The sequence below is a fragment of the Pinus tabuliformis genome, chromosome Q (assembly GCF_031772625.1).
Source record: "Pinus tabuliformis cultivar Carrire ecotype Pingquan chromosome Q, CPIR1, whole genome shotgun sequence".
NCBI classification, from domain to species: Eukaryota; Viridiplantae; Streptophyta; class Pinopsida; order Pinales; family Pinaceae; genus Pinus; species Pinus tabuliformis.
Genome location: NC_142296.1, coordinates 921,345,287 through 921,360,293, shown reverse-complemented (window position 1 = coordinate 921,360,293; position 15,007 = coordinate 921,345,287).

Here is a 15,007-nt window from a genome sequence, read left to right as displayed (position 1 = left end):
TTTAACGAGCCCAGTATAGGAGAAACTCGGCGTTTTTCAATTTTAGAGAGTCTGAAAAAACTAAAGGAGACTCCACGTTGAACTTTTTCGTATATTTGTGTCCCTCAAGCCCGAAAAAGTATAAAATAATACCTGGGGGAACCGCTTGATCTTGCGACCAAGGAGTACTTTCATAATAGTGTCGTTAACCTGAAAAGTAAAAAGCGATCAAGGACACGTCGTTTTATTTCCTTATCGAGTTCGAAACGACAAAAACCCGGCAATCTTTTCCTGATTTTGCGGTCAGAAAAGAGCTAAAAGGGGACCGTCTTTTAATTCCGTTTTAACGAGTGAAAAAGAAACACTCGGCGATCTTTTCATGTTTTAGGAGTCAGAAAAGGGCTTAAAAGATGACTCTGAAATTTTGTTTGTGAAAAATTACAATTTCCCTCGAAATCCCTTTGTCCTGCACAAAAGCGACACATTACTCATACCTGTTTAAAATAGGCAAAAATACATTCAAAAACATCTTTTCATGGTAAAAAATGAACTAATTCATCCAAAAAACCTATAAAAAGACCTTTTACCATGTCATTTTTACCGTTTCACTGTTGAGGTTGAAAAAGGAGCTTTTGACAAGAAACTTCCCGTGGTCGCTGCGGAAAATCTGACCGTTGGAATCGAACGCCGTCTCATCCAGGTATTTTACACATCCTACTCTGCATTTCTATCCGTTTAGAATCAATTTTTAGGTTTTAGTTTCATTTTTTGGGGGGGTTTTGGTTTTGGAATGCGCCTCTCGGCGGACGCAGGTGCCCTTCGGGTGACCTGCGTCCCCCGACTTTTTCTCATACGGGAAAACGGTCGGAAGACGCAGCCCGCCTTCAGGCCAGCTGCGTCCGGGCGCCCTGTGCTACAAAGCCGGGGTGCGTCCTCCGAGAAACGCGCATTTCAAAACCCCAACTCTCTCAAAAAACCACCAAAAATTCCCAAATTAATTTCTAATTGCTATTTTTGATATGCAGGGCATTAATCATGTTAGACTGGAGAGAAAGAGAGCATGTAGAGGAAGATGAAGCTGCAATAAATCATCAACCTTCCCTGGATGCCCTAAGAGCATGCGGATTATACAAATATTGGACCATACCGGGCATGAGGGGCCAGGTAAGATTCTTGGAATGGCTGGTTGAGCGATGGAACGTACAAGAACAATGCTTTTACATAGGAGGGCACCAGCTCGAGATAGAGCCCTCGGATGTATACTTTCTCACTGGCTTGCCAAACAGAGGTGAGCAACTCAGTCTTGCGGGGACTAGGCCGGGTGGCCAATCCCTTGATAGTCTCCGCGAGAATTGGTGCACACCTGGGGCTCACCATTCAAAAGGCATAGAGATAAAACACATCACTCTACCGGAACTCAAAGTCATAGCGTTCACGGTTACCAGAATTTGCGGCGCGGCCGCTTTACACATTGCTTCCGGATCCCAAATGCGGATGGCAATTGACTGTTACCAAGGCACCATTTTCAACTGGTGTGAAGCTGTGTCGGCTCATATGAAGAGCCAACTGACCAAGGCAAAGAACGGACGACTAAAGACTTTTGGATATGGGCCTATAGTCGTGAGCTTTGCCTTGGAGAGAATTCCAATGCTGATCCCTCAGCAACTCACTGTTGATATCTTGGGTCCTCAGCAGCCAAAGCTGATACGATGGGTTGCGGTGATGGCCCGGCATCCTGACGAGGGCGCGACAGTAGTTCGATTCTCAGATAGTTATTTTGACTGGTTAGAGGGCCAGCTTTTTGTGATACAGGACTTTCCGTATGCCGGAATGGATTTCAGAGGTGATCCGGACATGGTTCTTCCACAGGGAGAACAATGGGACGACAGAGGTACTTTTTATTTTCACAAGTTTTCTAGTTATGTATTTTTTGTATTTTTTATATATATCGTCTCAAAACTAATAGTAAATCTTTCAAAATGCAGATGTTGGTCCACAGCGTCCAGCCAACCTCCGGCCTTATGATAGACTACATCCAGCTGCACCGGTACCGGCCCCACAGGATGCGACAGCAGAAGTACTAGCTGAGTTGGAGCATGATCTAGAGCGTCTCACGGCAGATATACCTGAGACTACTATGGACGACATTCCTATCAGGCTTCAGCGCTTCGTAGTCGCGGTCCCTGGACCGTTTAGGAGATTTTTGCGTAAGGTAGCCCGCGCAGTGGTGTCGTACAGAGAGCACCACCAGTGATTGACTAGTCACTTTTGTAGTCACATGTGACATTTTTGACTTTTTGTACTATCATTTTGCCGATCATAAGGTGTTTTAAACCTATGATCGAAGACGATGTATATATTTTTTGACACACTTCTATCTATATATATATCACTATTACCGGCTTATCTTGTTTAACATATGTGATGAAATGTTTTTAAATTTACTTGCATGATTATCGTAAATGTCTGTCCAACATTCGAGAAGCAATTGCATCTGCTAATGTATTCAAAGACCTTGGAATATGTTGATATTCAATGTAATCAAATTCACGTTCCAAGAGACGCACTCTCAAAAACAACCTTAATAACACAGGATTTCTAATGGCATAAACTCTATTAAGCTGTAATACAACAAGTTCAGAATCTAACCTCACTATCAAACGTCGAATTCCAAATGAAATAGATTCGGATAATAATTCAACCACTGCACTGTATTCTGCAATGTTATTCGTTGTTTGACCGAGGCTTACCCCATGCATAGAAACTAACTCGTCAGAGGGCGAATAGATAACCCAAGCTGCGGAAGAGATATTCCGTGTATTACGACAAGCACCATCAGCAAATCCAATGTATGTTTGGAGAGGCGTCGACATCTACAATATCAAGAGTAAAACCAAGATAAGCCAGAATAATGACGAAAAACCACACTTGCTAAGCTAAGCACACTGACTAAACTAACACACTTGCTAGCTAGAAAGAAAATCTAACCTATCTAAAAATTTCTCCATACCCATCATTTTAAGCATAATACCTCTTTAGGTAAAGTCCATTTCTGGGTTTACCCAAAGAGTCCCCATCAAAATCAACTAACTCATAAGCCCCTTTTGCTAGCTTTCGCTTTACAATGTAGGGCCCATGCCACATGGGAACGAATTTTCCGGCACCTAGCTTATCGTTAGCTTGATCATATAATAGTACTAGGTCTCCTTCCGAAAAACTTCGAGGGGTTACATTTTTATCGTACTGAGCTTTCATTCGTTTCGCGTGAGTCTCGATAGCTAAAGTAGCGTCACGTCGAGTCTCATCTAATTTAGCCAAGTATAATAACCGTTTCTCCTCTTCGGAAGTAGCTGGAAGTAATTCGACAGCCATTTGAAGTGATGGGATTTCGCATTCAATAGGTAACACAGCTTCTAAGCCATAAACTAGCTGGAAAGGGGTGAAACCTGTTGAATTTTTCACTGAAGTTCGATATGCCCATAGCGCCGAAAATAACATGTTATGCCAATTCGTTCGATGGATACCAATGATCCGTCGAATCATGATGACTAGAACTTTGTTGATTGACTCAACCAAACCGTTGGCTTGCGGATAATAAGGAGTAGAGCTATCGTGGCGCAAACCAAGCTGGCTTGTAAGCTCAGTCATCATGACGTTTCGAAAATGGCTCCCATGGTCAGTAATGATTGCTTGTGGGACACCAAACCTAGTTATGATATGATTGAATACGAAAACTGCAGCTGTCTTGCCGCTTGCGTCGAATGTAGGCATCGCCTCGGCCCATTTTGTAAAATAATCAACCGCGAGGATGATATACGCATGCCCCCCGGCCGAGTGAGGGTTACAAGTAATAAAGTCAATGCCCCATTTGGCGAATGGACCAGCGGCAATTATAGGGTGGAGAGGAGCAGGTGGAGCGCGCATCTTTCGATCAAACACTTGACAGTTGTGGCATGTTCTGACAGCAAGGATACAATCTTTAAACATAGACGGCCAGAAATAGCCAGCGCGCAACACCTTCTGAGCTGTGGCATACCCAGACATATGACCGCCACATGCTCCAGAGTGACAATCATTCAAAACTCTCTCAGCCTCTTCGTGAGTTAAACAACGTCGAAAAACTAAGTCTGCCCCCCGGCGATAAAGTGTATCTCCAATAATTCTGTATTGCTGGGATCGAAACCGAATTTTTCGACGGTCTTCCTTGGAAGCTTCAGGCCGAAAGGTTTGGGTTTGGAGATAGATGATTATATCCCCATACCACGGATCTAAAGTGCTAATAAGAAACAAAGATTCGTCCACAATGGACTCCTCTGCCACAGTCTCTGTGTCAGCACTCGGGAAATCACACATCAATTCCGCAAAAACTAAAGATTTCTTAGACTTGGACTTCTCGAACTCCAAGTCGAACTCTTGCAGGATAACAATCCATTTAGAGTACTTGCCCCCTAGCAGTTGTTTTGTCAAAATATAAATCATAGGGTTGCAATCCGAAATAACTGTAGTCTTGCGGAGAAGAATGTAGTGACGAAAACGCTGGACAGCTTGAACGGCTGCCAGGGCCAATTTCTCCACATGCGAATATTTTAACTCAGTGGGATTTAAGGTTCTACTAAGATAATATATCACATGCTCTGCTTTGAATTCATCTTCTTGAACTAACACCATTCCAATGGTGGAATGCGAAGCTGCGAGGTATAAGAAGTAGTCCTGGTTGTAGTTGGGAGGATGCAATAACGGTGCATGGGTCAACGCGTGTTTCAGTGCATCAAAAGATTGTTGGGCAATCTCGTCCCAAAAGAATTGTGCGTTCTGTTTCAACAACCGTGTAAAACCTTTAGTGACCTCGGCGTAGTTTGGGATGAATCGGCGTAAAAAGTTCGCTTTCCCTTGCAAACTTTGGAGTTGGCGCAAACTCGAAGGAGGAGGCAATTTGATGATAGCCTCGACTTTCGAGGGATCGACGCGAATGCCGGCTTTTGAAACAACAAATCCCAGCAATCGACCTGTTTCTATACAGAAAACACACTTGTGGGGATTCAACCGAATTCGATAATGCCTACACCTCATAAAGATTGCTCGTAGGTGGACAAGGTGATCAGCTCGTTGTAAAGAATGAGCAGGCAAATCATCGAGATAGGGTTGCACAATGTGCTTGATGTCATGAAATGCATAAGACATTGCCCGTTGAAAAGTAGCGCCGGCATTCTTAAGCCCAAAAGGTAATTTGCAATAAGCAAATGTCCCCCATGGACAAATGAATGCCGTTTTTGGTTGATCGGCAGGTAGAATATTGATTTGATTATAGCCTGAGAAACCATCCATGAAGGAAAACATCTCACTTCCGGCACAATCATCAATAATTTGATCGATATAAGGCGTAGGATAGTTGTCTTTTGGACAAGCTCGATTGATATCCCTATAGTCGATACAGATTCTTATTGTTCCTTGTTTTTTATTGACGGGAACAATATTCGATACCCAATCCGTTAACGGGATCGGATAAATGAAACCTGCTTTCAACAGCTTTTCGACTTCTGCTTTAATCGCAGCCGCTTTTCGAGGGTGAATCTGACGCAACCGTTGCCGAATGGGTTTAGCATCCGGGTAGGTTTTGATTTCATGAACAACAATGGCAGGATCAATTCCCGGCATTTCCTCGTAAGACCAGGCAAACACGTCGCGGAATTCTTGGAATAGGGCCTTGTAAGTTTGGATTTCTTCTTCAGTACATGCGGCACCTATATGAATGTTCTCCTCGATTCCGGGCTTCACTGAAATATCAATGGGAATAGTACGAGAAATATTCCCTAAATTCAGCTCTGAATCAGAATGTTTCGTTGGATCCTGAGCGTCTTTGACATATTCAGCGGTAAAGATAGATGAAAAATCATTTTCAAATGCATCATCCTTAGGTAAAAACGAAGATCTGTGATGGAGATCTTCCCATGGTAGATCATCTACACTTAGGATTTCGCGAAGTTGTTCGTCAGATGACACTTCTTCGGGAAACGTTATCCGTTCTAAGGGTGAGGTGAAAAGTGACTCTTCACTGACCACATTCATTTGGTTGGTTGAATGAAAGTCGGTAAAAGACATAAGAGCTTCATAAGCAATCTCATACGGACTCAACGGCATAACATCACCGAGTGAGTCTAGCTCAGAGTCAGAGGGAACATACCAAGGATCATCATAAATAATGTTTTCTGACGTGATCATATGAATTGTTGCGAACGAAGGGTCTGCATTGAGTGGAGGGAGAGGAAAAGTTCCCAGTAAACCGGAATCCTTAACTAAACCTACACCAATGTCCCTATAAGGGATTGTCGTTTTACCAACATGCTGGATAGTTTCTAAAGAGGTTGGGTCGGATGAAAAGTATGTCAGCTGATCAATAGTCACGATCTTACCGTTATGTGGAAACTTAATGACTCTGAAGACCGATGAAACGACCGCTGTCATAGCATATGACCAACTTCGACCCAAAAGAAGGTTGTAGTCTAGAGGGGCATCAACCACTTCCACATCCAGACTAACGGTTTTACCTTCGACCCCTATAGGCAATTCTTGTAGAATACCAAACGGACGGAACCCACGGCCATCAAAGGCCTTAAGGATGGTGGGGGATTGGTTCAACGAAGGAGAACCAAGCGATCTCCAACATTGAATCGACATAATACACGTAGAAGCTCCCTCATCAATCACAGTCCGATGAATAGGCCTGTTTTTGACTATCACTGGAATTTGGAAAGCCATTTGATGGGGGAGACGCGGTGTACTATTTTCTAGATCAAAGATCATTAGGTTCGGGTCCTGAACATCGACAGCTCCAATAGCCGACAAAAGCAATTTTCGTTGCGCTGGACATGATTGCAGCACTTCGAGTGCCGACATTGCTGAAGGTGAAACAGCTAAGTCTTCAACAATGTTGTAATTCTGGGCTGCTCTCGCATGTGGATTGAAAGCAGACCTTCGAAGTACACCCTTGGCGGGCGGCTTAATCACTAAGTCTGGGTTAGGTTTTTCGATCTGTAGTGGATCGGAACCAGGAGCTGAGGTTGATGGGTTAGAGTGAGAAGATTCTGCTTCCTTACCATCAACAGGAGCCTTACTACCATAATCTTGCGATCGAGTCGCAATCCTGACATGAGACATCATCAAAATGGGTTCTTCACTGGCATTCGAAGAAGAACCTATCATCTTATTCTCCTGCTCTGGAAATGGATTTTTTAACACAGCAGGAGTGGGAGAACCTTTGACTATTTTCACTACCTCGGCCCGATGAGGGCAGTCTCTCGTAAAATGATCTTCTTCACAAATAAGACAAGGATATCGAGGTTTGCGCTTTTCGTCATTGGTTTCCGACTTTTCCGTTTTCTCCTTTGGAGCCTTGTCTGCTTTAGCCTTCTTCTTTCCTTTCTTCTTTCCACCGTTTTTTGATTTGGCCGTAGATGACTCTACAGCGTGAATGTCGGCGGTAAGTTCAGGAGGAGAAGACTCTCCTGTCGGAGAATCAGGCAAAGTGATAATTGGAGTATTGGAGGTCTTGGAAGACTTCTTCTTACTCTTCGTAGTCACGATACCAATCATACCATCAGCGGCATGAGATCCCGAAGGAGCAGCAGCGATTTGGTTTGACTTTGGAAGATCCGGAATTTTCTCGTGTAACGTACCCGACTGAGTGTAAACTAAGTCAAGGTATTGTGCCTGAGCAATGACTTGCTCCTCAGTAACTACTCCGGCCTTAGCTACATCTTCAGTAATTCTTGGTAATAATGATTTGACAAACCATTCAGCTAAGATTTGGTCCGGGATAAAAACTTTCACTAATCTCCTTCGACGTCTCCACTCATGGATGTGATCAGAAATGTACGTGGATGTCGATTGTTTTAGCGAAGTTAATAATTCTGTACCATTATCGTATCTGACTGGTAACTGAAAATGAGTTAAGAACGAGGTAGCTAACTGGCTAAAGTTGTAAAAAGAGGCCCGTGGTAACTCAATGTACCACTTGGCTGCGAGACCAATGAGTGTACGCTGGAAAAGACGTAAGCGGATGGAATCATCTGAGATGGAATTTGATGCACACCAGAGGTGGTAAGTCATCACGTGATTAGACGGATCCTCTCCAGACTTACCTTCGAACTTGGGTATATCGCTGGGCAACTTATTTGGCATTGGCGGCCAGAACGGAAGATATTGAATTGGATCGTTCGTTAGGCGCGTCAAGTCGGGTAAATCTAAAGTTGCAATAAACGGTAACTGCCGGTTAGGATCTCTAAAACTCTGAGTCACAATACCAGCCCCAGGAGGAGGATATCCAGGATAACTAGGAACAGGAGTCGCATTTGGGATATTATATCCTCCTGGAAAACCAGGATTAACCGGACCGTACTGGGGTTGTTGAGGTGGTTGATAAGTGTACCCAGGATACGGTTGATACTGGTAAACCGGTTGTTGGGCAGCTTGCCCAGGTTGATACTGTCCCTGGTACGGAGGTTGAACAAATTGAGGTTGAGTAGTAACAACCGTACTTGTACCAGGTTGGCCTGCAGGCATCTGGACTGTGGTTTGAACCGTGGGTCCAGACAACGGTACAGATGTCTGAGGAGTGGTTACAGGGACAGTAGAAACCGGAGCTGCCGATACTCCAGAAGTAAGCATGGTAGATGAAGCGGTAGTTGCTGCAGCCGTGTGAGGTGGAGTACCAGGTGCAATTGGCGGCTGAGTAACTACAGAAGTTACAGGGGTCTGAACACTTGACTGGACAGGTTGCGGTTGCTGGGGTGGACCAGGAACTGCAGGTTGTCCTGCTTGAGGTACCGACTGTATACTTGGTTGCGACATCTGTTGACCCTGTGACGGATCCCATGTTAACATTCCAGGGTATTGACTCGTAACAGGTTGAGGATACTGAGATCCATAGCCGTATTGAGGATAGGGTTGATAACTGTAAGGTGCAGTCCCATATGATTGCCCTTGAGGTGGTTGATAACCTTGACCAGGGTATTGACCCGTAGGTTGATAACCTTGAGGTAAATACGAATACTGGGGTTGACCTTGACCTTGAGGTTGGTATCCTTGAGGTTGATACCCTTGGGGTTGCCATCCTTGAGGTTGCCATCCTTGAGGTTGATATTGATACTGAGGTTGACTTTGGGGTACATATTGAGGCTGGGGTTGATACCCTTGGGGTTGATACCCTTGAGGTTGCCCCCCAGTCACGAATGAAGTACCTTGAGGTTGCCCCCCAGGCATTAACGAAGGTTGCCCCCCAGGCGGTAATTGGCCACCTTGAGGTTGGTTAATGGGAGTTGAACCTGACATCATATAAACTTCACCTATACTCAATGGTACATTACCACTGTTTCCAACTAATAACCCATGATCAACGGGTTGAGGAGATGCTCCCGCAAAGGTACCAGAAAGTGATTGATACCCAGTAGGAACAGAAGGACCGCCATGTAAAAATGATTCAGGACTTTGTGAAAACACAGATGACTGACCAGACATATTTACAGGAGAATGAATTCCTCTAGGTGGAACCGGAGTACGAGGTGTAGAAAAACCTACTGAGTTGTCTAAAAAATTGGTTAATGCAAGGTACCAAGATTCACTTCTAGGAGGACTGTAAAAGATGGATTCACGCTCCCTTAGATCAAGGGTAATTAGATCTTCAGAATCAGAAACGCCTATTTCTTCCTCTGGAACAAGTTCTTCTATAGCAATTAATCCAACAGGAAGATTTTCGGTGATAATTCTTTCTATTCTTGGTGAATCAGGAACACTAGGAGTTGGAGTAACAGGTTCTGAAATTTCAGGTTCTTCGCCTGTTTCACTGGCAGATGAAAAACTACCAGCAAGCTCGGAAACTGTAACAGCTTCGGGATTGTAACCTGTTTCTAAACTTTGGTAATCTGGATGGACTACCAAGGAAGATTCTCCTTCTTCAGGTGATCCTACTCTACTGCCACTAGGAGGAGTTACAAGGACCTTTAACCCTTCTAAATGACCCGGAATGTCTTCAGGAGATTCACCCCGCGATTTACGGAGTTTTCTTAACAAATCTATTCCGGTAACAATCTCAGGAGACTTGCCCCGAAGTCTACGGGACTGTCTCGGTAATTCCGCCACAATTAAAGATTTTAACTACAACACACGAAAACAAAGTAAAAAATTTCAAATCAAACCACCTAAAGTCTTCTAAAGAACCAATCAAATTTGAAGCACACGCCTAAATAATCTAGAGCGTCAAACCACACACAAACAGTAGTCTTCCGGACCAAAAACGCTAGTTGGTGATTAGGCCCAACCTCGCAGGATTCAGTACAGAAATGGTGGGTGGAACAGTTACCCCGGCAACCTGCTTAATGAATAGACTGGACCAAGTTCCTCCACTTTAACCGTCTCGAAGTGAAGCGAACCCCCCAGAAAATCCAAGTGAGTATAACCGACGTCTGCTCCAGGTACAGTGGGACCTTCCCTCCACCGTCACCTTGGGTAGAATCCTAGATATTATGGCCACTAAGGTTACCAATCACAACAATTACACCTGGGGGAACAGTCTAAACTCCGACAGCACGCAAGGGCAGAGTAGCAAGCTCCAATCCCCTTACCGGCTCCTTGACAACAATCCAAGGTTTACCGATAAGTGACCCCTGGCTCCTCGACAATGGTTAATCCGAGGTTTACCGTTTGTAATACGTACTGCCTGGCGTCGTTCCCAACGAGGGAGGAATGATCCCCTCACTGGTTCGGACACGAGCTCGTGCTTCTCCTTTAAGAGGAGCTTTCCCAGAATGTAACTGAAACAATTGGATTTGTTCTACTCAAGATAGACTATCTGTTTGGTTTTGTAGTCTTGGAGAGTTAAGTACTCACCTACTCCAAGACCCTAGCCTAAGCTATGTTGGTGCTTCAGAGCCCTAGAAAAATAAAGATTACTAGATTGATTTTAATTTAAGCGTTACTTTTAAGGTTGTTTCTTAAGTCAAAAGGTGATGGAAGTGAAACTAGTGGTGTGTTGACTCGACTCGAAACCACTACAAAATGCACCTAGAATGATTTATCCACTACTTTACTTTTTCGATGAATTGCTTAACTAAAAAGTTGAGAGAATGCAATCTTTGTAAAAGCAACTTCTTAATTGAAGACAATCAAAGAAACAATTCGTTTTTCTTTTCCAAGCATAAAAACATAACTTCTCTTTACATGCACGAAAAAACTCTTTTCTTCTTTTGAAAACAAAAAGCTACTTGAAACAAGACTTTTTAAGAAGATGTTTTTGTATTTTTCTTTTAATAAAACAAGTAAATCTAATATAACCAAAAATCAATCTTAACAACTCTTAAAATCTATGAAAATGCACTCATAAGCAAACTAAAGGCAAATTTACTCTAAGCAATCTTAACGAGGCCAAAACTAACAATGATTATTTCTAAGGTGTTTTACTTGATCACAATCAAATCAAGGACTAGCTTATTGCAGAATCAAAAACTAGCCAAAACAAAACTCTAATCTTTTTGTTCTTTTTGTAAAATGGAAATCAATACTTTATAAACAAGTAAGTCGAAATTTGACCCAAAACAACTCAAATGGCAAGTTGCTCACAAAAGGAGACTTTACGACAGGCCCGACTTCTAAGAAGGTTGACTAACCAGAGAGATCTAAGGCTGGACAACTTTCTACTATCAAAGTCACTACAAAGCCTTTCCAAACATCAAACCCTAGGTCGAAACTTCGTTGAAAACCACTAAAACACTCAAAGCTCACAAAACAAGTTTAGGTGAAAATTCTTGACAGGGTACTAAAGGATCTGGGCAGAAAACACTAAGGAAAAACAAAATCTAAAAGCAATTTGAAGCAAAAATGGAATTTTCTTAAGTTTTACAGGAAGACGCAGGCAACCCGTTGTCACAGGTGCGGCCCCGCTCTGTGCAGACGGCAATAGCGCGTCCAAAGACGCACTGTGCAGTACTCAGAGACTGCGTCCTTCTGGAAAAATGAAGAAAAACCAAATCTAACTAAATCTAAAGCTAAGCCACCCAAATACTAATTCTCACAGTCAAAAACCAGAAAATAAAAATGATTTTCTCAAAGCAAAGTTCATATAAAGGAAAAGACTCTCTCATTAATGGATTCCCCAGTGGAGTCGCCAATTTGTCACACGGAATCTGTCAAGGGTGCGGACACGACTGACCTTCCTAGAAGTCTAAGACATTCTAATGACAAACAAGACAAAATGGAGTGATCTTTCTCTAAATACACCTTTTACGACATGAAAACTACAAGTGTTTAGGCTTACCTTATTCCAAAACGCTGTTGTTGAAGTCCGTTCTTGACGATCCGGATGAGCTCCTCCTTCAAGTCAATTCCTGCAACCACAAACAATCAAACAATTACCAAGCACTTGCATTTCATATAATAAAACATATATTCAACATGCAGACCAAGGAACACATGAAATAACTCATTAACACAAGCTATTGAGAAAAATAAACCAGTTTGTATTAATAACGAAACAAAGAAACTCTTACAACCTGGCCTTGGTGTTGTGCAAGTTCCTCCCAGGGTCCATCAAGGGTTTTCCTCTACTTTGACAAAGCTCACCCTCTCCCAAGTAGAATCAAGTGAAGACAATCTCTCTTCACAAAGGCTCTAATGGAAGACCTAAATCCTGCAGCATTTACCCAAAGAAAATGTATAGCTCCAACCTCCTCTCCTTCTGGCTCAATGCCTTTATTTATAGTGCTGTAAAGAGGTTATTCAGGTCCACTATCAATGGGATCATCCCCCTCTATGGGTGGGATAGCTCCCTTATTGATGGGATAAGTTCCCCCTTAATAGAGATACATGAACCAACTGGAGGCGCATCCATTTCATCAAACCGACCTCTAGAATGTTCTAGAAGTAACCACAAGTAACTTTTTCAAGATAAAACTCGCGCATTTTGCCTTTTACAGAGGGACGCACCTGTCCCTTAACATACAGAGCGTCCATGGACGCAGATTTTGTGAATATGGTCCGCGTCCCCGCAGGTAAGGCTAGAGAGAACCTGCGACCCCAGAGATAAACATAGTTTTTACAAGACTTTCTCTCTTCTTTGAGTTTGAGATGGATAACAGAGGCATGAGACTTGCCTAAGAGGGTAGCATGACTGTTGATTTGAGCCATACTAACTGTAAGTAGTCAAGGTGACATTTTTTAGTGTAACACACTCTGTCTTGACTATTTTACATTCTGAATGTTTTCTCCTAAGCTATCTTAGCTAGGGAATTCTTAAATACTCCTTAACTTCTGTAGTTTCTCTTTTGATCTATAGCAAAGGATTCTTAATTTCCTTTTGTTCATGATCACCCTCTGTTCTTCATTCTGATCCCGGTCCAAGGATTCTTAAGTGCCCTTTCACCTTGGTTAGAATCACTTCACCCATTAGGCCTAAAGATTTGAATTTTGCTTTGCTAGCCTACTCTGTGAACATTCCCTTTAATGATCTGGTTTAGTTATGCTATCCATTTGTTGACTCCATAGCCCAATGTCTTGAAGACTTAGTTCTATCCATCTGCTCCAAGTATTCCACCACCCAATCTTCAACACAAATCAAACCCCCCCCTGAACTTTCATAACTAGCCTAAAATCCCATCAAGCAAAGCTAAATCATATAGAGAGAGCCCTCTCTGGACTTAGGTTGGCTAGAGCCTAAGCCTAAAAGTTGGTTTGTGGTTACCCCAGTGATCTCTTTCCTTAACCTTGGGAAATTACTGGGTGATAACATGGTGTGCACTTGGATTTAGTTAATTAATTCTAGAGCTTGCATGTGGTGCATGTGCAGATTAACAGAACATAAATCACACTTAGCTTCAATTAGCTTTAATTATCCATAGTTTTTGCATGTACAACTAAGTTTAACTTAGTTGTTTTATGTATTGATTCTCAAACCAATAATGGGTAATTTCATTCTCGATTCCAAATTTTCTTCTTCATTTTCTTGCAAGTTTGTGCGATTATTCTTCAACTAGATCCGTATTTGTGCTCTAATAATTTTACAGAAACAAAGAGACAAAAGAGAACGGGTATGCAGTGTTCTGGTCTAGAATTACGCTATATTACCTGAGTTCCCACATTCAAATATTGTTTTATCTAATTTGTAATGCCTAGTGTGCTCATAGTGGTAGATAACTTATTCAAACAAAACATATTCCCTTCACATTCAATCACGCTAGTCTATTTATAAAAAAAATCAACAAGGTCAAAATAAAAATGCCTTTGGTAAAAAATATAATAAGTAAAAAAATGGTATTCACTTTTAATTTCCTACGTAAATAAATATGACAAAAAAATATTCCATATTGTTTTTGGTTTATTCAAACTTTCACTCCAAAGTCATGACTTTCACATGAGTATTGGTGGCTATAATCGATATTTTAAAAAAATAATATGGATTTTAAAATAGTTGTCAAAATTATATATATATATATATATATATATATATCATATTTAATGGGTATTTTAGGAAACTATATGAAAGGAATACTATAAAACATCGTAAGTAACCGAGTTTGATTTTTTTTCAATATGTTTTTTCTTCTTTACACCAAAAAGCAATAAGATTTTGTTTTTGGTATTTGTGAGGTAAAGAAGAGGGGAAATTTATTTAATATTATATGGAAGATATTTTGTGAAAACACATATTTTTTCGACCTCCATATGTGATGTAAAGAAGAGGGAAAATTTATTTAATATTATATTAAATAAATATTTTGTGAAAACACATTTTTTTGAAAAAAAATAAAATGTCTCATACCTAGCTAATAAACCTTTAAACTAAAAAAACTAAAAGATGAAAAGTCTCACACCTAACTAATAAACCTTTAAACTTATATATCAATAATGAAAAAATAACCTACTACATATTAACAAAATATAAATTAAAAAAATAAAGTCTCTTGTTGGCTGCCCATCTCAACAAGTATTACGCTACACTTAAAAAAAAAGACCATATTTTCAAGATATTCAATGCCAAAAAGTA